Source organism: Amblyraja radiata, chromosome 2 (assembly GCF_010909765.2).
Source record: "Amblyraja radiata isolate CabotCenter1 chromosome 2, sAmbRad1.1.pri, whole genome shotgun sequence".
Lineage (NCBI taxonomy): Eukaryota > Metazoa > Chordata > Chondrichthyes > Rajiformes > Rajidae > Amblyraja > Amblyraja radiata.
In genome coordinates, this window is record NC_045957.1 from 21,060,355 (window position 1) to 21,086,316 (window position 25,962).

Here is a 25,962-nt window from a genome sequence, read left to right on the forward strand (position 1 = left end):
CCCCCCCCCCCCCCCCCCCCCCCCCCGAGTCCACACCGAAAACCCACGCAGGTCACGGGAAGAATATACAAACTCCATATAGACATCAGCCGCAGTCAGGATCTAACCCTGGTCTCTGGTGCTGTAAGGTAGTAACTTTACCACTGTGTTACTGTGCAGCCCTTCCACTCACACACCATCCCTCCTGTCTGTAGCTGGAGGCCACCTCTCCTTTGTGCTTATTGATGACAGAAGTACTCCGTTTCTTGCCCCGCCATAGGTTGTGCTGCTTATTGGTTGCCCCCTTGACCATTACAAATAGAAACCAGCACCAATGTTACACTGTGCCTGTACCTGGATAGGCAGCCGCAGGTACATGCAATGTGAGACCCAGAGTCTGGATGGCCACTTGCAGCAAAGTTGGACTTTTAAATTCATGTGTTTGAGTTAACTTTCAGTAGCCACTGGATTCCGACTTCCTTAATAAAATGCATTGATAATGATTGATAAAAGCAAGAGATCCAAGCTTACAAAGATTTTAATCTGTGTAGTGATAATTGTAAAATGTAAAATCTCTGTTAATAATTTAGTAAAATTCCATTATGTCACTATCTGATTGATCTCAGCATTGTGGCAGTCTGTCACCAAAGTGGAAATGATATATTAGATTTACAGGGCCATTTTGGCTTCAGGTATTACTCCTGTCGTGAATTATTCATGAGACAAGAATGAATATTTAATTCCATATCCAGACAATAAAATTAAAAGCCCAAATTCCCCACTGGTCTTTCAGATTCAACTGAACAGTGCCATCCCCACAACTGCATAGCAGCAATTGGCAAGAGAGAAGTAATTCCAGGCTGTGATGTGATCACACACTGCTGATATGTCTGCTATTGTACTGCAATCTAATAATTGTATCTAACACAATTTAACAAACCATCTGTTGTTTAAAAAAACAGAAGAAAATGCTTGTATTTTAATACATATATTAAAATACAGTGGTCGCTTGGAGCTTAGAGTGGAGCTTCAAGCTCCCGGGGGGGACTAGGAAGTTGGTGGATGTGATACGCAAGATGGAGCAAAGGGCGGCATGGACAGGGCTAGTGACCGGGGAGGGGGACTGGAACCATGCTGCAGTGATAAACTGCTCCTTCCAATGAACAGTTTCACATGTTCTATGAAACCCCATAAACTGCATTCACCAAGAACAAGACAATAGAACAAGCTTTGTGTAGGAAGGAACTGCAGATGCTCGTTTAAACTGAAGATAGACACAATCTGGAGTAACTCAGCAAGTCAGGTAGAGATGCTGCAGAGATGCTGCCTGACCCGTTGAGTTACTCTAGCTTGTTGTGTCTATTGCAGATGGAAGAAGGGTCTTGACACGAAACGTCACCTATTACTTTTCTCCAGAGATGCTGCCTGAGCCACTGAGTTACTCCAGCTTTTTGTGTCTATAATAGAACAAGTTTTACTGGATACGTGCCAAATAGACAATAGACAATAGGTGCAGGAGTAGGCCATTCGGCCCTTTGAGCCAGCACCCCATTCAATGTGATCATGGCTGATCATCCACAATTAGTACCCCGTTCCTGCCTTCTCTCCATATCCCTTAACTCCGCTATCCCTAAGAGCTCTATCTAACTCTCTCTTGAAAGCATCCAGAGAACCAGCCTCCACTGCCCTCTGAGGCAGAGAATTCCACACACTTACAATTCTCTGTGTGAAAAAGTTTTTCCTCATCTCCATTCTAAATGGCTTACCACTTATTCTTAAACTATGGTCCCTGTTTCTGGACTCCCCCAACATTGGGAACATATTTCCTGCCTCGAGTGTGTCCACACCCTTAATAATCTTATATGTTTCAATCTTAAATCTCCTCTCATCCTAAATTCCAGAGTATACAAGCCCAGCCGCTCCAATCCATCAACATATGACAGTCCCGCCATCCCGGGAATTAACCTCATGAGCCCTACGCTGCACTCCCTCAATAGCAAGAATGTCCTTCCTCAATTTTGGAGACCAAAACTGCACAATATACTCCAGGTGCTAGGTGTAGAATACTAGAGCCCTGTACAACTGCAGCAGGACCTCTTTGCTCCTATACTCAAATCCTCGTGTTATGAAGGCCAACATGCCATTCGCTTTCTTCACTGCCTGCAGTACCTGCATGCCTACTTTCAGTGATTGATGAACCAGGACCGGAATCAGGAATGAAGGGAGTGTTGGTGCAGGGCACCTTAAGAATTATCTTTGAGCGCTTGGATTTCTTGATCATCCTAATTAGAGCAGAGAAACCAGGCTAAGCATAAAGCAGAGCACATAATGGAGGACAGAGGCCAGATGTCAGGTAGTTTGGATGAGCGCCAGGCTTTAACACACATAAGTCTTGCAGATTCATTCTTCACCATTTCTGGGGCTCCTGGGTGAAGGTGACTGGTTATTTTGATTGCTCTTGTTCATTTTAACAATAACTAAAGGGCTCACTTTAAAAAAAAAAAATAGCACCTGACCTAGCACATACATTTCCTTTGCTGATTTCCAATGTACTCGGACAGAGAGCCTGACAGCAGCAACAATGGAGTTGAACCTTGTTCCAATGCCGAGGTTCACAAATACTTTCAAAGTGGGAAAGTTGAATGCATGATACAGAGTGATAGTGTTATGTAGAATGCAAACAGGCCCTTCAGCCCAACCTACCCATGCCAACCAGATTCCAATTGATATTCAGGTTAAGTTTAGTTTATTGTCATATAAACCAGGGCACAATGACATTCCTAAGTTACACAAGTTTGCAGAGTAAATAGTATACATATAATAATTTTACAACAGCAAGTGCAAAATCGCAGAATGGTGCAAGATTGTCATGTAAATCCAAATAATGTAGCAAATATTAAAGTACAATAATGGAATAACCAAATGAGGTAGAGTTAAGAGTAAAGGGCCTGTCCCACTGTACGAGGTAATTCAAGAGTTCTCCCGAGTTTTCCCCTGATTCGAATTCAGAGAATGTCCGTAACGGGTCCGTAGGAGTTTGTGGATGTCTCATAGCGTCCTCGTACGAGTAACGGTAGGTACTCGGGAAATCCGGTAAACTCATGACGTTTTTTTAACACTGTGAAAAATGTCCACGAGTAAAAAAATTGATACTTTTTACTCATACGAGCCGTTACGAGACATCCACAAACTCCTACGGACCCGCTACGGACATTCTCCGAGTTTGAATCAGGGGAAAACTCGGGAGAACTCTTGAATTACCTCGTACAGTGGGACAGGCCCTTAAGAGGTGGTTGATTGAGGAATCTAATAGCCATGGAGAAGACGCTGTACAGATACCTGGGATTTCATGGTCCTGTATCTTCTCCCAGATGGTAGAAGAGAGAAAAGGAAATAGCCAATATGATAAGCATCCCTGACAATACTTCTATCCTTCCCGATGAACTTGATGGAAGTGGGTGATGGGCCTGTGATGGACTGGGCTGGTGTTCACCATTCTCCACAGGTTCATGCGGTCAAGAGCAGGGCAGTTGCCATCCTAACAGGATGCTTTCTGTAGTACATCTGCAGAAGTTCAAGAGAGCCCTTGTCAACTTTTCAAATCTTCTCAGACACCTAAGAAAGTAATTACTCTGATATGCTTTATTGATCACCCATCAGTGGGAAAGGACTAGATTAGGTTGCTAGTGATATGGATGTGAAGGAACATCGACCATCTCTATGGCAGCTCCATTGGTAAGGTCAGGGTTGTGTTCACCCCCTTGATTACTTGGGCCACAACCAACTCTTTCATCTTGCTGATGTTCACGGCTAGGTTATTGTCCTTATATTATGACACAAGATTCCCAAACTCTTTCCTGTACTTTGTTCCATCATTGTTATTGATCTGACTGACAACAGCAGTATCATTGTTAGACTTAAAAACTGATTTGGCATTGTACTACTTGGTCACACAACATCCAATCTGAGTAACAACTTTCCACCACCACCCTCTGACTCTTAACACTAGGCTAATGTGTTTCCAATTGGTTAGATTATCAAGAATGTCATACGATCTAACCTTCCAGGCTAGCCTAACATGTAGTACATTGTCTAAGGCATTGCTTAAGTCCATGTAGACAACATCCACTATGTTGCCCTTATCAAACCTCTTGATCACTATTAAAAAAAACTCAATCAAATTGGTGACACTCACTTTCCCGCATACAAAGCTGAGCTGACTTTCCCTGGCCAGACCTTGCCTTTCCAAACCCTATGAGATCCCATCTATCAAAATCCCCTCCAGTAATTTTCCCACTAATGTTAGACTCACTGTTTGTAGTTCACAGGCTGCCCTTGCAGACTTTCTTAAATGAAGACATAACATCAGCCACCCTCCAGTCTTCTGTTACCTCTGCCTCAAGTGATTTGTGAATCTGCCTCAGTTCTTCCTGTACCTCACATTTGCTTTAGCAGGTGTCCCGAACACTCTCTGTCTTAATTTCTTGACCTTCTCATTCTGGCAGCATGAGTATGCCCACTGTCAGATTCGCCCAAACTACCAACCTCCTTATGTGTGAAAAAACTCTTACTAGCCTGACTTCTGACATGGCCCCATCAAAGTCAATTCTCAGTATCTTATCAATGTTATTTTCCGATGGTAAAAGGAGAACTGCAATAGACTGCAAAACTGCAACTGCAAAATTGTTATTGTTATTACTGGCGCCGTCCTGTAGGGGGTATGGCTGCCTAGCCTGCAGCTGTCTGTTTTTTTTCATCTCTTTTTCTTATTTTTAGTTAGTTTAGTGTTTTGTTTAGAGGAGTTCTAGCTTTTTTATGTGTGGGGGAGGGGGGGGGGAGGGGGAAACTAATTTTCAGGGTCCCTACCTGGTCGGAGATGCAGCTTTTCTCCGGGCTGCAGCTTCGACCCGTCCCCGCGGCCTACCAGCGGGCCTGGAGCGGTGTCTCCTGAGGGGACCGCCTGGAGCTTCGGCATCGGCGGCGGCGGCAGCACAGGCTCAGCGGCGGCGGCACCGACTCAGCAGCGGCGGCGGCGGCACCGGCTCAGCAGCGGCGACGGCATCGGCTCAGCAGCGACGGCACCGGCGGCAGCGGTACCGGCTCGGCATCGGCAGCGGCGGAGCTGCGGGTTGGAGGACGGCGGTGCAGCGCTGGAGCGCCATTGCGGGGCTGGCAGTGACTTCGCTGAAACTCCGGTAACTGGAGCTGGGTCCGTTGCGGAGCTGCGGGTCTGTGGAGCGGCTGCGGGCGGCTGCGCTGAACTTTCCATCGGGAGCCTGGGATCTCTTGATGAGATCGCCAGTTGAGCTCCATTCAGCGCGGCCCTGTCGGCTCCGGAAGCCACGGTCTCGAGTAAGGAGGCCCGACTATGGGTGGACAGGGGGATGGGACTGGACTTTGTGCCTTTCCCCACAATGGGAACCATTGTGGGGGGATGTTTTGATGTTGAAACTATCTATTACTGTCATGTTGTATTCTTTTTTTTTATGTGTTGCATGGCAAAAAGAATTTCACTACACCCAAAGGTGTATGTGACCAAATAAATTTGAACTTGAACTGAAAGACCACATCCCATTGGGAGAGTTGGTGTTCTCCATCCAACACATTGAACACAAGTGTTGTGAAGTTGGAAATAAAACACCTCACCAGGAGATGAATTTGCTTCCTTTCTGAGGAATTCAGGAATTGATACTTTGAGGTGTAAGTCTTGAATAAGATGCCTTTCTCAGCAAAGATGGCACTGATGGAAGTTTCAAAAAATGAAAGCTTGAAAGAAGCAGTCTAGCAGTCACCAGAATAAGGCACACGGGGTCCCCTTACTGAGCCTAGAGATACATATGACAAAGGAAGGATACTGCAGGTGTGGATCTGACCATGGGAAGAACAAATCTGTAGATGATGGAACCAGAAAGGTTTGAACATTTTTGCGCGAACAAGATACGGGAAACGAGAGATAGACGATGATGCAGAGAGATAAAGAACAATGAATAAAAGGTAAGCTAAATAGTAATGATGATAAAGGAAACAGGCTGTTAGCTGTTTGTTGGGTGAAAACTAGAAGCTGGTGCAACTTGGGTGGGGGAGGGATAGAGAGAGAGGGAATGCCAGGACTACCTGAAGTGAGAGAAACCATTTCATACCACTGGGCTGTAAGCTGCCTAAGCAAAATATGAGATGCTGTTCCTCCAAATGGAGAAATTGTCTGATGCAGATGGGATACACCTTATGTTACACAAAGGAAAGGAAAGATATTTCAGATCCTCAGGCCATAACCTTCCACTGATATGCAAATACAGAGGTGATGTCTGTAAAACTGCAAGTGTTACACCCTTTTTCAAAAAAGGGAGTGAAAATGAACTCAACAACTACTGGCCAGCCAGTTTAACCACAGTGCTGGTGGAACTTCAAGAAACAGCAGCCAGTGATAAAATTAGCAGCAACTTGGATAAGTGTGGGTTGATAAGAAAAAAACACCGTGGATTTATTAAAGCCCAATCATGTTTAACTAGTTTGGTGGAGTTATTTTGATAAGGTAACAGGGAGGAATAATGGTGAAATTGTGTTTGATGAAGTGTATATAGGCATTCAAAAGCCATTTGATGAAGTGCCACATAATAGGCTTGTCATCAAAATTGATGCCCCTGGAATAAAAAAGCATGGGTAGAAAATTGGCTCTGTCAGGAAACTGAGTGCAGTGATAAACAACTATGTTTTGTTCCCTAAGGGTTGGTGTAGGGTCCCTGTATTTCTATTATGTGTTAATCACTTAGATCTGCCTATACGGGCGCAATTTCCAACTTTGCAGAGGTCACAAAATAACTGTAAATTCCAAAGTAATAGGTTTCAAGAGGATACAGACTTGAAGTTTAACTGAGATAAATACAAAATTTCAGTTGAAGAATGAGGAGAAGCACTATAAATTAGAAGACATAATTCTAAAGCAGGTACAGAAGTCATGATAAACTTGCATAAAACACTGCTACAGCCACAACAGTAGTATAGATGCCCATTTTGAACACTATAATTTAGTAATACTGGGACACCCTAACAGAGGGCACAAAATAAATTCATTACAATCAGTCCAGGAATGAGGGATTTTAATTACATTGATAATGATAAAGGGATTTTGGGTCCAAATCCTAAGGTCCCTGAAAGTGGTAGCACAAGTAGATAAAGTGGTAAAGTAGAAAAATGTTAGGCTGGCCTTCATAGGTAGAGACACTTACTGTAACAGCCAGAAAGTCGGGATGCAGCTTTATAGAACTTTGGTTAGGCTGCATTACAAGGAAGTATTACAGTGTATGCAGTTCTGGTTGCCCGTTTAAAGGAAGGATGTGGAGGCTTTGGAGAAGGGTGCAGAAGAGATTTAATACCATAAGACCATAAGACGTAGGAGCAGACTTAGGCCATTTGGCCCATCGATTCTAATCTGCCATTCGATCATGGCTAATCTATTTTCCTCTCTTAACCCCATTCTTCTGCCTTCCCCTATAACCTTCGTGGCCCTTCCAAATCAAGAACCAATCAATCTCCGTTTTAAAATACCCAATGTCTTGGCCGCCGCAGCTGTCTGTGGCAATTAATTCCACAGATTCACCACCTTCTGGCTAAAGATATTCCTCCTCATCTCCATTCTAAAGGCACATCCTTTTATTCTGAGGCTGTGGCCTCTGACTCTAGATCCTCCCGTTACTGGAAACATCCTTTCCACGTCCGCTCTAAGTAGGCCTATCATTATTCGGTAGCTTTCAATGAGATTCCCTCTCATCCTTCTAAACTCCAGTGAGTAGAGGCTCAGAGCCAGCAAATGTTCCTCATATGTTAACCTAAGCATCCCTGGAATCATTCTTGTAAGCCACCTCTGGACCCTCTCCAACGGCAGCATATTTTCCTCAGTTGTGAAGCCCAAACTGCTCACAAATTCCAAATATGTCTTCTCTACCACAACAGATAAGTTTTGCTGCTGTTGAACAGGCCACAGACTCCATGATCAACTTATCGCTGGTGGATGAGTTGTTGGGTGGAGATATTTCCACAATGGGATTGAAGCAGGCATTGAGAGAATATGATAATACAGGCAGCCTCTGTAATCCCAGAAAATAGTCAATCATGCTATTTTCTGCAATACTAATCACATCAACCGCAAACACAAGTTCATTAAAAAATTGTGTTTATTTATTTACTCTTTTCATCCTAAATTATGAGGGAGTAAATTTTATTCCATATCTCTATTTTTTGGGTAGTGATTTATGAATTCTATAAGGGTGAATTTCCTTTACCCGAAGGGCTGTAACATGGAGATAGCCTGTGCTGGGGATAAAGGATTAGCACCAATTCCCCTAAGTTTAATGATTATTTCTCTGGCACTATTAAGATGCCAATACCAGAAAATCAGCCCAGGCTGCACTGCTTTCTTGCAGCATTCTTCTAGTTACTTTAACTGGTCAAAACAATAAAGGCTATGATGCTCAAGGTGAAATAAAAGGAGCACTGTTTAATCAGTGTGTTGCTCCAGATCTACAGTTGCCATAAAGTCATATCCAAGTTCCCTCTCAATGAGAGGAACAATTAACTTGACAGAATGAGGTTGAATCCTGTGGTCAGTTTGATATCGTCATTACCTAGAGGCTCTGGAGCGATAGCTCTGTAAAACATGCTTGACAACGCATCCTCACCCTGGTAACTCTCAGTCACATCCTCAGTCCTAATTTGCACGATCAATTATCTGAACTTTTAAATCTCAAATCAAGTCAAGTTTATCATCACATGTGCAACTATGGTGAGGTGCGTTTACAATGAAAATCTTGCTTGCAGCAGCATCACAGATCCTACACATACACCACACACAAAGACATCAATTATACATAAATGACACATAAATTCAGCAAGGCAGCGAAAAGAAAAGATTGCAAAAAAACCCTGGTCATTATTGCGAAATATAATTGGAAAACAAGTTCATAGCGGTGGAAGAGGTGTTTCATTATGTTCCCATGTTGAGATAGCATTAGGGTTGTGTAAGCTGGTTCAAGAACCTGATGGTTGCAGGAAAGTAGCTGTTTCTGAACCTGGTGGTGTGGGATTATGGGATTATGGGCTTCTGTACCTCTGCTCCGATGGGAACAGCGAGAAGAGGGTATGTCCCAGAGGATGGGGATCCTTGATGATGCATGCTGCCTTCTTGAGGCAGTGCCTCATACAGATGCTTTCAGTGGTGGGGAGGGCAGTGCAGATGAAATGGCAGGTTGAGTCCATCACTCTCTGCAGCCTCCCGTGTTTCTGAGCATTGACATTTCCCTTCCAGACCATGATTGAACCAGCATCTGTATAGACATTTGTTCTCTTTTACTCCATTTCTTGATCATAGCTTCTCAGTCTCTAGGTTTTCTCCTTCATTTTGTTTTATCTACTCCATTAGTTATTGTTCTCATGCTGAGGTCGGCAAAGCCTCAGTCATGCATTCAGGCAGGCAAAGAAGTATTGGCAATGATCAGGTTTGAAGGCCTTCAAGTCAGGCAAACCAGTGAGTGAACAAAATGATAACACAAAAAGTTGGAAATATCCAGCTGGCCATTCAGCATCTGTGGGTAAAGAAATAACGTTAATGCTCCGGGTCCCTGATCTTGGTGATGGATGCTTGTGAATCAAATGAGGTAAGGAAGGCACAGAGCTGAGACAGCAACCAGGTGGTGTCACGGATATTTAGCTGGCCAAGCAGGAAGAATTAATGAAGCACTTGGAGGAGGTGACAGTTCAGGCAGAAAATAGGCAGACATTGGAGGTGAGGGAGTTGCTGAGAAGGACAAGACTGGCAGTTAAGTGGTGGACAAGGAATGGTATGGGATCCATGAATCACTCAGGCTAAGGAACAAGCATAAAGAGAAAGTCAGATGAAAGGAACCTCAGCTGAGGTGGTAGCCTGGACTCACAAGCACACACCACGATGATCACAGACCTGACAAAATAACTGCTTCTTTATCCACAGATGCTGGCTGGCCAGCTGAACATTTCCAACTTTTTTAATTATCAGTTTCCCATTCACTGGTTTACCTGCCTTGAAGACCTTCATATCTGATCATTGCTAGCACTTCTTTGTCTGTCTGCTTGCACAAGTGAGGCTTTGCCTACTTCAGCATGAGAACAAGGAAAAATAAAGCTAATGGAGGAGATAAATTAAAGTGAAGGAGAAAACCTAGACTGAGAATGGACAATCAAGGGCCTTCAAAAAATTCAGACTACATATCCCAACCCAAAAGTTAAATTCCTGGCCAACTGCTCCATATTGAGCCCAAGACTCTCCATGCTGAGTAAGCTCTTCTTGGAAATTTGCAAAATTGTTTAGGAATTTTAAATAAATCCACATTTTATTCCAAATTGATTTTATATGGTTTCTGTGTTATGGAACTTAGATGTTTCTGACATAGATAGATACATATTTGGCTCATTAAATTTTTTATATAGTCACAGAAAACAGGACAGATTTTGTTGACTATTTGGCAGATCTGACTGATGGCTTTGAGAAAAAAATTGTGAAATCTCATTGATCTGAAATCATTTATTTTTTATTTGTATTCTCCAGATGCGTTCTATTGCTTTTAATTACTTCATGTTCATCAGTTTGATATTGAAATGACACCTTAACAGGATCAGACATCATTTTTGTCAATCATCAAATCTTGTCCCAAAGGACATGCCAAGATTTTGATAGCCTGGTGGGAGATCTCTGGGACTATGTTTCCAGGTATGACACACAGAAAAGTATCAATGGATGCAAATTATTTTAATTATGCCACTAGTTGTCATCGTTATTTTAAACATCTGCAATAAGTTGCACCAAAAAGTGATCAAACCCATGCTGCATTCACCAGACAGAAGTCTTATCATTCAGAATTTCAGATGCAATCTCATTGATTGGACTTTTTGGCAGTATATTCAATTAGTACTAGTGGGCAGCATGATGGCACAGTGAGCAGCACGGTGGCACAGTGGTAGAATTGCTGCCTCACAGCGCTAGGGATCCGGGTTCGATCTTGACTATGGGTGTTGCTTGTATGGAGTTTGTACGTTCTCCCCGTGACCTGCGTAGGTTTTCCCCAAGAACTCCGGTTTCCACCCACACTCCGAAGACGTACGGGTTTGCAGGTTAATTAGCTTGGTATAATTGTAAATTATCCCTAGTGTGTGTAGAATAGTTTTAGTTTTAGAGGTACAGCGCAGAAACAGGCCCTTTGGCCCAGTGAGCCCGCACCAACCAGCAATCTCTGCACATTAACACTATCCTACACACAATAGGGCCAATTTACATTTAACCAAGCCAATAGTGTTAAGGGCCTGTCCCACTTACGTGTCCTTGGCACGCAAATTACGCAACCTCGTGGTCGTGTTGAGCCGCGATGGTCCGGCAAAGGTCGGGCGCACAGCCGTCTGGAGCGTGTGACGTCATTTGAAGATGGACACAAAGCTAGAGTAACTCAGCGGGACCGGCAGCATCTCTGGAGAGAAGCAATGGGTGACGTTTCGTGTCGAGACTCTTCTTCAGTCTGAAAAGAAGGGTCGTGACCTGAAACGTCACCCATTGCTTCTCTCCAGAGATGCTGCCAGGCCCGCTGAGTTACTCCTGCATTTTATGTCCTTCTTCAATTTTCTTGACCCGACTCCGGGAGTAGAAGTGGGGGCGGATCCGGACCGCAACGGCCGTGAGCCCCAGGCCGAGTTCGGCGATCGTTTGCCTGCTTCTGCTGCTGTTGGAGGAGAGACGTTGCGTCGCGCCAGGGTCTTGGGCCTGTCCCACTTTGGCCGTCAGTTACACGACAGGCCGTTGGCGCCCTGAGATTTAATTCACTACAAAAATTTCGGAACTCCGCGCGATGTCGCGCACAACTACATACCCCTCCGCGCTTCTAAGTGAGACCGGCCCCGCACGGCCATACGATGCCCATACGCCTCAACATGACCACTAGGTCACGTAATTTGCGTGCAAGGACACGTAAGTGGGACAGGCCCTTTAGGCTGGTCGGCGCGGACTCGTGGGCTGAAGGGACTTTTTCTGCGCCGTATCTCTAAATTAAATTAGAACATCTTTGTGATATGTGCTCCAAGAACTGGCTTAATGTCAATACCAAATGATATGTATTGTTGGTGTAAAGATTGGTTCACAGCCACTATCAACACACTCAGTGATGCAAACAAGAGAATGGGCTTGATACTAAACATCCGCAAAGTAAAAGTCCTACCTAACCGCACCAATGGCACTGACCCTATGCCAACCATCGAAGTCCATGATGAGACTGGAATTCATGGATCAATCGTGTGATCTCAGAGCCCATGTCCCAGTGAAGGCAGATAGTGGTGATGAAATTCATCAGAATGTTCACACAGCATCACTACAACCTTTGATCATTCCAGGAAAAAGGAGTTCAAAGTTTAAGACCACAAGGCTCATGCTCTACAAGACAGGGGCAATTGTTACCTTCCAGTGCTCTTCTGAGACATGGGCTAACTACAGCAAGCTTCTCAAATCATTGAAGAGAACTAATACTCACTGCCAATTTTTCCATATTGACTGGACAGAAGAACTAATGTCAATGTTCTCTTCCAGACCAACACCTTAACACTGTGCCCTAATTATACTCATTTTGTTCTGATGGATCATTTGTTCATTTACCTGACTCCAGGATCGTGAGATGGACACTGTATTCCGAGCTCTCTCCTGGCAAGAGATTATCAGGATTGCATTCTAAATGATTCACCGATGTTCTCAAAGCTCATTGAAAAAGAACGTCACATCCCCTGGGATGCTCATGGGAATCCCTGGTCCATGTCCATTCCAAATGCAGAAGGAAAATTAAGGATAGCATAAAGAACCTTGAGTCTCTTCATTCAAGACATGCAAAAGCCCATCTGAAATGGCAGAAGGAATGTGCCACCTCCCAAAATACCCACCTACACACTTCTTCAATCATCCCCCGTCAAATCCATGGCAGAGTCTGGTAATTCCACAATGGCCTCATCAACCATCTCAGAAATTATGGAGCAAAGTTAAAGCACCTCATCCTTGATCTTGAGGGACTGTCAAAAAGAAAGAAGTATTAAGTAACAAATATAGTTTGACCTAGTAGAGCTGCTGCCTCACAATGCCAGAGACCAAGTTTGCGATACTCACCTGAGTGGAGTTTGCACGTTTTCCCTGTGACTGCGTGGGTTTTCTATAGGTGCTACAGTTTCTTCCCAAATCCCAAAGACGTGCATGTTTGTACATTAATTGGCCGCTGTAAATTTCCCCTAGTGTGTAGGCATTGGATGCAAAAGTGGAATAACATAGAACTTATATGAACAGGGGATCGATCGGCTGCTTGGATTCAGTGGGCCTGTTTCCATGCTCTAGCTTTCAATGAAACAATCATATTTAAAAACAGAAGAAGTTGCTGCTGAATCGGCATAAGCCTCCTCAAGCCCTCTTTTAAAAACGAGTTACCTCTGTGGGTCTCTTCTGACTTGCTCTTCTCTTCCAACTGAAGCAACCTGGTTACAACATACAACCATGTTTGGCCACGTTCAATAGCAGTCAGTTGCTGGTATTGTTAGAAACTGTGGCAGATGCCATGTAAACATGTGTAGGAGGGAACTGCAGATGCTGGTTTAAACCGAAGATAGACACCAAAATCTGGAGTGACTCAGTGGGACAGGCAGCATCTCTGGTGAGAAGGAATGGGTGACGTTTCGGGTTGAGACAGGTCTCGACCCGAAACGTCACCCAGTCCTTCTCTCCCGAGATGCTGCCTGTCCCACTGAGTTACTCCAGAATTTTGTGTCATGTGAACATGCCTGTTCAGAAAGGACTGCTGAAAGTATATCCAGGGTGAGAGACTGTGAACCCAGATCAATAACAAGGATGATTTTATCTGGACATATGCCTTGTTTCTCTCAGGTTCTGTGACTGAATATATCCTGGAAGTACATTTAGAGTTGAGCAAAACATGGGCATTTCAGTCATTAAATGATTCCTGCTTGCTTTGTCCAGGTAATCCCCTCCATCAAATGTACAGCGATGCGAATGAGTAAATAACCCCCAATCCTTATCTGCATCAGCATATATGTGAGATTGACTCAGGATCAATGGAAGAACATGCTGGCAAAATTTAGAGACAAGAACAAAGATGAGCCAAGACTTCCCCACCATTTCTCACCCTCAGACCAACCATCTTAGTTTATTTAGTTTAGAGATACAGCGCGGAAACAAGCCCTTCTACCCACTGAATCTGCACCAACCAGCGACCCCCCGCACATTCACACTATCCTACACACTCGGGACAATTTACAATTTCACCAATCCAATTAGCCTACTAACCTGTACATCTTTGGAATGTGGGAGTAAACCACAGAAAACCCTCGCAGGTCACGATGAGAACGTGCAAACTCCATACAGACAGCACCCGTGGTCAGGATGGAACCCGGGTCTCTGGCGCTGTAAGGTAGCAACTCTACCCCTGCGCCACCATGCCGCTTTTGTGTGTGGGCACTAATCAGAGAATTCTATCTTAGAGGAGTTCACTCATAATCCTGTGGATGGGAACTGATGGTACGTCAGCCAAGCAAACCGTGTTAGCAGCACTTACATTATGTAATGTGGAAATCAATTCACCATCAGCAGCAGATCATTTTCACAGGGTGAATGAAGAGATTGATCCTTAGACTACTGGTGTTGTGTGATGTTAAAAGGTCATCGCTCCTTCCTTGACAAATATTTATCAGGTAGCCTTGTTCTGGGTTGCTGTCTCACAGGGAGTAATATCAATCCCGCACATAAGATGTTTCTTCAGGCAGTTGTTTCTTTCTCCTTGATAAATGGGATGCAGAGCAATTATGATAGTCGGCATGCAACAGGAATATGCCCACAGTTCCTGCTCTCCTTGGATGCTAAATAGTCAGGGCAAAATGTGTATTTGTAAAGATGCTTTTGGCCCAAGCGTTTCTTTGGAATGTTTTGGTATTATGTAGAATGGAGCAGCAATGTTTCAGTTCCTCCTTTCCAGTTCTTCAGCGAGTACACCGTGCCATCAGGACTGTTGTGTCCAGCTCATTTATCCCACAATTCATTGGTTGAATGCCTCCAGCCTGGTTTCCAGCTCTACCCTCTGACCTCTGGTGACATCATAAAAACATAGGAACGTAGAAAGTAGGTACAGGAGGAGGCCATTCGGCCCTTCGAGCCAGCGCCACCATTTAATATGATCATAGCTGATCATCCAGAATCAGTACCCTGTTCCTGCTTTTTCCCCATATCCCTTGATTCCGTTAACTACCGGCAAATAGAAGGATAAGAGTTGCCATTTTTTGGTACCCGTCTTGAAGTCTGGTTTGGTTACAAGTTCTCACGTTAGTAATTGAATTAGGCTATTTTGTAGCTTGAGTATCCATTTTAACCCCGGCTGACCATTATAAAGACATCCTCTACAATCTCACCAGGCCCTACACTTCCATGATCTGTTACTAATATCGTTGGCCTTTGAAACACTCAGCATTAATGATTTAGATCCTCTCCTGAGCACATTCCCATTCTTCAAACTTATTTCCCTTCCACTGCCTGATCCCCACAGCTTACCCATTATTCCTTTAGCTTCCACTTCAACGCTGTTTTATGAATGCCTTGGCAACAATGCTCAACAATGCTCAACTAAATCTTGCATCTCTGCTTCCTCTGTGACCCATTTGAAAGCCCAATTCTGTCCAAGAGTGGCGATTTAGACTGATCATGTGTCTTCAAGATGGAAGGATGAGGAACAAGGGAAAGAAGCATCCATGGTAATCAATGCCACTGAGGTGTAGAAACACCTCAATGACAAAAAAGGATGTCATTAATTAAAAGTCTTAAACGGTGCCAACAGGCTATGCTTTTGACACAAAGCACAGAGAAAAGTGCTGTATTTGCAATTCATCGTCATTATTCTACCATACCACACAGATCCCGAGGTATTAAAAACAACAATTTGAAGCATGCAATGTGTAAAGGGCCTGTCCCACGAGCATGCGACCTGCATGAGGCAAGCGCGACCAAACCGGAAGCGGGGGCCGCGCGGAGGTCGAGTGATCCCCGTACAGGGCCGGTCCCACCAGCATGCGCCTGCATGCGGTGAGCGCGACCACACCGGAAGCAGGGGCTGCGCAGAGGTCGAGTGAGTGACGTGAAGTTCGAGCGAAGTCCGCGGGATGTTCGTGCATGACGTATGGCATCAAGACGCTGCGTACGGCGTCGAGACGTTGCGCATGCCCGTCGAGGCGGTGCGTATGGCGTTGAGGCAGTGTGTACGGCGTCGAGGTAGTACGTACGGCGTTGAGGCAGCTGCGGGCCGGCAGGCCGTTGCCGTGCGGAATTTTTGAACACGGTCAGTTTTTCGGAACCCCGCGCGATGTTGGGACCAGCTCCGCACAACTCCATATGGCTCCGGCGATCGAAGTGGGACCGGCCCCGCGAGGCCGTACGGCTCAAGTGACCATGTTAGGTCGCGCTTGCCGCATGGAGTCGCATGCTCATGGGACAGGCCGTTTACAGCTTCGGCCAGGACCACAATACTACAAAAATAAACAGAACATTTCTTCACTCAGTAAATGATGGCTCCTGACCAATACTTGGGAAATACTAGGTGCCAGTTTGACAGCGGCAGAGGGAGAATTTTCAGATGAGCACATTGTTTTTATATGCCAGAATCCCAATCAATTCAATATTAAAGGGGAAGAGAGAATTTGGATGAAATTTAGCTTTCTGGTCTTCTTCCTATTGAGTCCACACACAAGATTAGAAGTTGTTCAGGCAGAACTGAACACACTTCTCGGCATCTGCATACAATGGTGTCTGTCTTGCGCTTCTTATGCTTCTTGTGCGTGGTGGTGGAAAGATTGGTGGAAACAGGACCGCAACGTGAACGCTCTTTCCTTGACCCCAGCTTTCTGGTGATATTAGACGTCTAGCTCATTTCATCCACAATATTCAAAAGTTCCAGAGAATTAATAAGTAAAGATGGGAACAGTGGATTCAATTATATTGGTAATTAAGGTCCCAGGTTAACAAATTAAGGATCATTTTCCAACATGAATTTCCCATCAGGAGCACATATAGTAAACTCAGACACACGTCTGTGGTCTATGATGCCATGACCTGAAGTTCCAATATGTCATGCTACCAAATTGTGGCAATCAGTCAAGTCAGGAGAATAATTCTACTGTCTTTAGCTTCTGCAAATGGGATGCGATATGATGCGATAGAACTTTATTCATCCCCGGATGTAAATTGGTCTGCCAACACTCATAACACACAACAAGGTACATGAAAACTTGAAATTATAATTAAATTAAGTGAAAAAAAGAAAAAGACAAGCTGCTGTGTGAACGAACGAATGAACAAACAAACAAACAAACACAGGCATATCCCCTCAGCAGAGGATTCTAAACTAGAGCCCCCCCCCCCCCTCCCCCACACCGGGTCTCCCTTTGTTCTCCCACCATCCCTCACAGCGGTCCCCCCACCCCGGGTCCTCCATTGTTCTGGGATAAGACCCAGTTCAGAGCGACAAAATGAATCATGTCTTTGCTTATAGATACATTTCATTCAGTAATACTAATGGGCCTGTCCCACTTACGCGACTTTTTCGGCGACAGACGGCACCCGTCATAGGATGTTGCAGGTCGGCGAAAAGTTTCAACATGTTGAAAATTCAGCGGCAACCAGAAAGACGCTACGACTCTTTGGGCGACTGAGGAGACTGCTCACGACCATACAGTCGACACCCTGGCCACATGTCGCGGGGTGAAGCCTGTATGGTCGTGAGTAGCCGCCCAAAGAGTTGTACTTTGTTCTGGTCACTGCTGGATTTTCAACGTTGAATATTTTCGCCGACCTGTAACGACCTATGACGGGTGCTGGCAGTCGCCGAAAAAGTTACGTAAGTGGGACAGGCCCATTACAGATTCATCCACAAATTGTGAATATTTCATTTCTGAGATTCAATTCTTGGCAACTTGCAACATCAGCATGGAAAGCAAACATTTACAAGTTTAAGAACATGGAGCTGTAAAGTACTTATTTAACCTGCACATTATTCATGTTGGTTCAATTAAATAATACTCTAAGGACAAGATTTGATGATTACAGTATTGTCTAATGTTGGGAAAGTTGTTGCCGTCAGTGCACATTGGTATCAAGTTCAAGTAATCCATATTACCTGATGCAGAAGCTGTCTGTCAAATCCCATAACCTGCAGTGCCCAGTTGCGACACAAAACCAATAGATAATTTATTGGCTGAATTTCATTCATTTCTGCCTGAAATGCCACCAATTATGTTTTTTATAAATGTTTGGATTCCTTCAAGGTTAGGGCATCGTTTACATCCCATATATTCCTTGGTCCTACAGACAATCAATTTTTTAGGGCAAGTTTTTTATTACAAATAGACTGGTGGGTGCCAGGAATGCACTGCCAGGAGTGGTGGTGGAGGCAGATATGATAGGGACATTTAAGAAGTTTTTAGATATGCACATACATGGAATAAAGGTTTATGGATCACACGCAACCAGAGAAGATTAGTTTAACTTGGCATCATGTTTAGAACGGGCAATAGGGGCTGAGGGGCCTAGTCCTGTGCTCTACTGTTCTATCTTTTATAATTAGTTATACCACATCTGTTTCATAATCCTTCCTGTGATCCCATACTTGCCTTTTTGCACAGCACTGGTTTTTGTACATTGTGCAGCTAGACCAAAGTGCTCCTATTAAGATGCAAGGGTGAAGCCCAAAGTCATCCATCAAAGCCCACAGCTCCTGCAGATTACCCTCTGAGGTAATCTGCAGCCTGTTCCGCTCCATGTCAGTGTTCCTCCAACAGCAACCACTGAGGAAGCACTGTGGACAAGTGAAAACATATGAAGATATCCTAGATATGTCTGAAGAAGGGTTTCGGCCCAAAACGTTGCCCATTTCCTTCGCTCCATAGATGCTGCCTCACCCGCTGAGTTTCTCCAGCATTTTTGTCTACCTTCTAAAGATATCACCAGTACTGCAGTGCACAATGTAGGGCAGCAACCAGATCTGGTGAATGGGATGGGTCTGTGCAGTCGAAGAGTCATAGTGCCATTGAGTGGTACAGCAAAGAAATTAGCCTTTCGGACCAACGCATCCATGCTGACCAAAATGCCCCATATAAACTAGCACCATTTGCCTGAATTTGACCCATATCACTGTAAACCTTTCCGATCAATGTACCCGTCCAAGTGTCTTTTAAATGCTGTTAAATTACCTGCCTCAACTGGCCACTCATTGAATATACACCCCATCCTCTGAGTGTACAAGTTGCCCCTCAGGTTCATATTAAATCTTGCCCATCTCTCCTTAAACCTATTTCTTCTGTTTTTTGATTCCTCGACCCTGCATAAAGACTCTGTGCATGCACAGCAATGATTCTCCTCATAATTGAATTGAATTGAATTATCCTTTATTGTCATTCAGACCTTTCGGTCTGAACGAAATTTCGTGTCTTGCAGTCATACATATAATAAAATAACAAAAACACACAATAAACACAAATTTAACATCCACCACAGTGAATTCACCAGGCACCTCCTCACTGTGATGAAAGGCAAAAGTCTTAAAGTCTCTGTCTCTACCCTCCTTGTTCTCCCTCTGCGTTGTGGCGATCCAGGCTTCCGTTGTTGTGACCCCACCGGGTGATGGTAAGTCAGTCCCGCGGCCCAGGTGGACGAAGCTGCCGAAGCTGCCGCCCTCCAGTCCAGCGGTGCGCAGCTGTCGTTGCGGGAGCTCCGGAAAAACAGGTCACCAACCTGTGACCTGCAAGCTCCCGACGATATCGTCCACTGGGCCCGCGGCCGAGGTCCCGAATTCAGGTCGCCGCCGCCAGAACGCCGCCACAGCCCGGTCGCCGCCGACAGAACGCCACCAGAACGCCGCCACAGCCCGGTCACCGCCGACAGAACGCCGCCAGAACGCCTCCACAGCCCCGCAGCCTGGTCGCCGCCGACAGAACGCCGCCAGAACGCCGCCACAGCCCCGAAGTTGGGCCGCCGCCGGAACGCCGCCACAGCCCCGAAGTCGGCCAGCCTCGCACTGATAAGTCCTGGCTGGCTCTGCCTCCGGAGCCTCGAGGTCGGTCGCAGTTGGAGGCCGCCAGCTCCGCCATTAGGCCTCAGCGCAGGTGGAGATGGAGAAGGGGGATACGACAAGAAAAAGTCGTTTCCCCCAGAAGCAAGAGACCAAAACCATGTTTCTCCCAAATTTTATATTCCTTTATAAGATCACGGCACGATGGTGCAGCGGTAGATTTCCCGCTTTCAGCGCAAGAGAACAAGATTCGATCCTGACTACCGGTGCTATCTGTATGGAGTTTGTCCCTTCTCCCCGTGACCTCCATGGGTTTTCTCCGAGGTCTATGGTTTTCTCCCGTCCTCCAAAGACGTACAGGTTTGTTGGGTAATTGGCTTGGTATAAATGTAAATTGTCCCTAGTGTGTGTCGGATAGTGTTAATGTGTGGGGATCGCTGGTCGATGTGGACACAGTGTTTCCACGCTGTACGACTCCATGACACAATGACTAGACAACTAAACTAAACACCTCTCAGCCTCATGCGCTCCAAGAAATAAAGTCCAAGCCTGCCAACACTCTCCCTATAGCCCAGCTCCTCGTGGTGAACCTTCTCTTCACTCCAGGAGGACTTCTCATTGCAGGAGCCCCACAAGGTCCATTTCGATTGCATCTGGCTGCTTTGGGTGCTGGCTTCCAATGGTTACCAATGATAGAAAAGTCCCAGTTCAGTGAAACATCCAGTGCAACCGTATGGAGACCAGAGAGCATGCTTGAGGCCAGAGATTGGAGGTAAGGCTCAGATCTTCTCTTTACACTCAAGCCTGTTGTCCTATATACCCGGGGCCACTCTGTACTATGCCAGGCCCCATCTACGCCTGATAACCTAACAAGACACATTCAGGCTGGCCCTGGTCCCACGGACCTCAGACCTTCTGACAAGCTCTGAGCTAGTCCAAGCATTCAAATGCAGGTGCATGTCAAACTCTTGTTGCACATGTACTGTACTGATGGGCATGGATCGGTTACTGTGCATCACAGGGGTACAATGTCAGTTGGCATAGGTCAATCACCTTAGGGTACAGAAAGATGGTCAAGGGTCTTTTGTAGGTGCCAACTGCAATTTCAATTAATTAGTACAGGTACAATGTACATTAATTTGAATTTCCATTGCTGCCATAGTCTCTCTCCTGGTTTTCCCTCTGGTTAGGGTTGGGCACATAAATTTGAAATAAAATGACTATTGAAAGTGTACAGGAAGGAAACATGGTCAGCTCCTTGACTCAGGTGAGTTGGAAGTATTTGCCTTGAATGGTGTGAAAAGCTAGGTTTTAAATAAAAACATAGTACTTTCCTGAATGACTTAGACAAAAGGAAAAAAGCGCTTCTTGTGAGTGGCACGTAAAATGTTTGCGTTTTACACTAAGGGGATAAACAGAGGGGATTAGTTAACACTTCTATGGCAGCTGACTAAGGCTAACTTGTAAATTTAGCTTGCTGGAAGGTGGATTTTTGTGCTAACTTTTATTTCTGAGGCAATCCAGCAGAAACTGTGGCGATGTAAAGGAATGTAAAATGGAATTGCTGAAGAATGGGCATTTGGTGTTCGAGACGGCAAGGATCCCTACAGATAGAAAGAAGTTCAGAGCGACCATGGCGTTTCATAGCTACATCAGACTTCACTCAGATCTGAACTGGATGCAAAGTACTTTAGTGAAGACAGATTTTTTGAAGCACAGTTGCCTTGTGTATTTGTCCACATTGTGCACATTGGGTGAGGGGCTTGATTCCCATCAGTGGATGGGGCCTCTTTCACCATTGCTTCCTCTCTTTGCATCCAGCAAATTGTTTTGCTCTGGGTCCATCTACTCCTCCTCCCCGTCATTTTTTTTAGTACTTGGAGGAATGATATTTAAACAGATACACACCAAAAGCTGGAGTAACGCAGCGGTTCAGACAGCATTTCTGGAGAAAAGGAATTGGTGACGTTTCGGCTCGAGACCCTTTTATGCTGAAGAAGGGTCTCGACCCGACACGTCACTTGTATACTCGGGACCTTTTTCCAGAGATGCTGTCTGACCCCTTGAGTTACTCCAGCTTTTTGAGTCTATCTTTGGTTTAAACCAGCATCTGTAGTTATATCTGAGAACATGTGTAGGAAGGAACTGCAGATGCTGGTTTAAATCGAAGATAGACACAAAACGCTGGAGTAACTCAGTGGGATAGAAACATAGAAACATAGAAACATAGAAAATAGGTGCAGGAGTAGGCCATTCAGCCCTTCGAGCCTGCACCGCCATTCAATATGATCATGGTTGATCATCCAACTCAGTATCCTGTACCTGCCTTCTCTCCATACCCCCTGATACTTTTAGCCACAAGGGCCACATCTAACTCCCTCTTAAATATAGTCAATTAACTGGCCTCGACTATTTTCTGTGGAAGAGAATTCCACAGATTCACCAATCTCCGTGTGAAATGTTTTTTCTCATCTCAGTCCTAAAAGACTTCCCCCTTATCCTTAAACTGTGAACCCTTGTTCTGGACTTCCCCAACATCGGGAACAATCTTCCTGCATCTAGCCTGTCCAACCCCTTAAGAATTTTGTAAGTTTCTATAAGATCCCCCCTCAATCTTCTAAATTCTAGCGATAGGCAGCATCCCTGGAGTGAAGGAATGAGTGACGTTTCGGGTCGAGATCCTTCTTCAGATATCTGAGAACAACTGGTTATTGTGGGAATCATGGAAAGACTAATGTCTTTAACAATTGCAACAGCATGCCCTATCGACCTCAATAATGATAATGCAGTTGAGAAGCTCCAATTCAAGTTGAAATTAAGGCAAATTCAATAGAAATCATTCATTATTTGCCTGGAAGTATTTAATGATCCCTTGATATAATATACCTGATGGAGAGCACTTTGTGACAATCTGTCTCCTAATTTTAAAGTCCTTTACTTACTTATGTTTCTCTGTAGCATTTACCTCCATTATAAATGTATACAAGGAAGTTGATGTGGCATCAAAATGTCATCACTTGAACTGCATTTGTATTTGACAAACTTTAAAATAGATGAGTACAGATTCAGTTCCAAGACATAAATATCAAGAGCAACCACATTGAAGTTATGATCAAGAAAGTAAGGAAATTTGGCATGACTCTTACCAACTTCTGCAGATGCACCATAGAAAACATCCTAAAGGGATGCGACACAACTTGGTTTTGTAACCAAGATCGTAAAAAATGGCTATAGCCCAGTTCATCACACAGACCAGTCTCCTCACTATCGACTCCTTCTACACTTCACACCGTCTTGCGAAAGAAGCCAACAAAATCAAAGACTTTTATCATCCCAGTCATTCTCTCTTCTCCCCGCTCCGATCAGACAGAGGATACAAAAGCTTGAAAGCGTGTACCACCAGATTCAGGAACCGGTTCTTTCTTGCAGTTATCAGACTACGGAAAGACCACCCGTAAACTAGGATGAAGCCTCAATCGTTCATCCTACCTCACTGGAGACCTTTTGATTGATTGATTGATTGGTTGAAAAATGCAGCATGGAAACATGCCATTTGGCCCACAGAACTAATGCAGACCATTGATCACCTGTTCACATTAGTTCTATGTTATCCTACTTTTTGCACTTTGGCCTTTATCTCTGCAACTGTAACATTATAATACTTTAACACTACGTTTTGCATTCTGGTGTTTTTCTCGTTGTACTGGCTGGCAGTACTCTTTGCTGTATGGCTTTGCTGTACTCATGTATTGCATTTTATTTGACTGGCTAGCACACAAATAAAAACTTTTCTCATATTCAGTATTTCAGTACACGTGACAATACGTGTGGCTGAATACTTAAGGAGATACAAGAAGGTTAATTTCTGAATATCTATATACAGAAGTTTTGTAAGCATGCAAGTCACAATGAAAATGAAGTAAGTGGAAAGAAGAGTCCCTTGACTTTATAAATAGAAGCATGTAGAGAAAGAGAGAAGATATCTTGACACCTCATAAAACACTTGTTCCATTTGGACAATTACAACTAGCTCTGGGTACACCATGTTACAATCAGTGTTACAAAGGGTGTCGAGGTCATATGAAATAGGAGAGGCCAATTGGCCTTAAAGCTTGCACCACTATTCATCAAAATCAAGGTTGATCTTCTATCTCAACGTCATTTTCCTTGGTTCTCCCTTAATTCTATTAATCTCTTTGCTTTGAGTGAATTCTAAATCTAAGCTCCCACAGCTGCCCAGGACAGAGAATTCCATCTCCAAATGTCTTTTAATTCTGGAGGCATTCTCACAAATGCCAGAGTTCTTTGTGGATGTGGTGAATGGAATAAATGTGAGAGAACCATTGAGAGTAGTATATTTTCAATTTGAGCAGGCTCTCAATGATGTCCCGCATAGCTGGTTGGAGCACATCATAGGTTTGGGGGGGTAATAAACTGACATGGATTGAGACTTTGTTTTCAGCTAAAAGGCAATAAACACAGCTTTCTTCAGAGTGACTGGTGTTGTAGTGCAGTGTTTGGAGTTTGGCCTTGGCCATGCAGCAATATATCAACAGTTCGGCTGATGGGACCAAAGGTCATATTTCCAAGTTTGATGCTGATTCAAAATTAGATAGATTGTGAGTACAGAGGAGGATGTAAAGAGGCTTCAAGGGGATATTGACAGACTGTGTGAGCAAAGAAATGTAGCAGATGTGAAAAAATGCACCCCGCACATCTCCTTCAAATGTTTCCCCTCTCACCTTAAAGCTGTGCCCCCCACTCTATGATATTTCCATCCTGGGATAAATATTTTCACTGCCTACTCTATCTATTTATGCCTCTTAAAATTTGAAATACTTTTATCAGGTTTCCCCTCAGCCTCCCACACTCCAGAGTAAATATGTGCAAGTTTGTCCAATCACTCCTTACAACTAACACCCTCTAATCCAGGCAATATCCTAATAAACCTCGTCTCTGAAGTCCCCACATCCTTCCTATATTGGGGCAGCCAGAACAGCGCACAATTCTTCAAATGCTGCCTTATCAAAGCTTTATAAAAGTGCAACATGACTTCCTGACTCTTATACTCAATGGCTGACTGATGAAGGCAAACACACCGTACAATCTCTTTACTACTCTCTCTACTCATGTTGCCATGTTCAGAGAAAAATAAATATTTTCATGACAATTAATGGAATGGAACGGAATACTTTATCATCACATGTGACTGGACACAGTGAAATTCTTTGCTTGCATACCTAATGTATATAAATAGCAGCCACCTACACCACTGACAACGTCACAAAGCACGCTGGCTCCTCCTTTTGTTGCCCCCCCCCCCCCCCCACCACAATGGTTTCCCCATGCTGGGTCTTCCATTGTTCTTCCCCTCCCTCCCTCAAGGCGGTCCCCCCACTCCGAGGCCTGCACTGTCTTTCTCCTCCCCCTTCGCGGTGGTCCTCCACGCTCTCATCGACCGTCGACCCACGAGGCACCACCGCTGCGAAGCTTAACCACCGCTGAGGCCTCGTTGTCATGAGGCTTTACCGCTGCTGCCGCCGAGGTCTCACCGCTGTTGACGCCCCACTTCGCGCCTCCGTGGTGCCGTTGTATGATTCAAATCCCATTCTCGTGACTTAAACAGAAGCTAACTCAATCACATGGGCAAAAGCTGCAACAGCTTAAACCGAATGGGTGATGACAAATTAGATGGATCAAATAACCTCCTTCAGTGCTGTGTAAAAGGTGTAATTACCTTACTGCTATTTGAGAGATCTTGTGCACAAACTGGTTTTTGCTGTACCCATTACAAAAGAGACTGAGATGTGTGCTATTTCCTGTTATTCATCTCAAGAATTTGTGCACCAAATCACACCGCAAAATTAATTGCTTTTGAAGT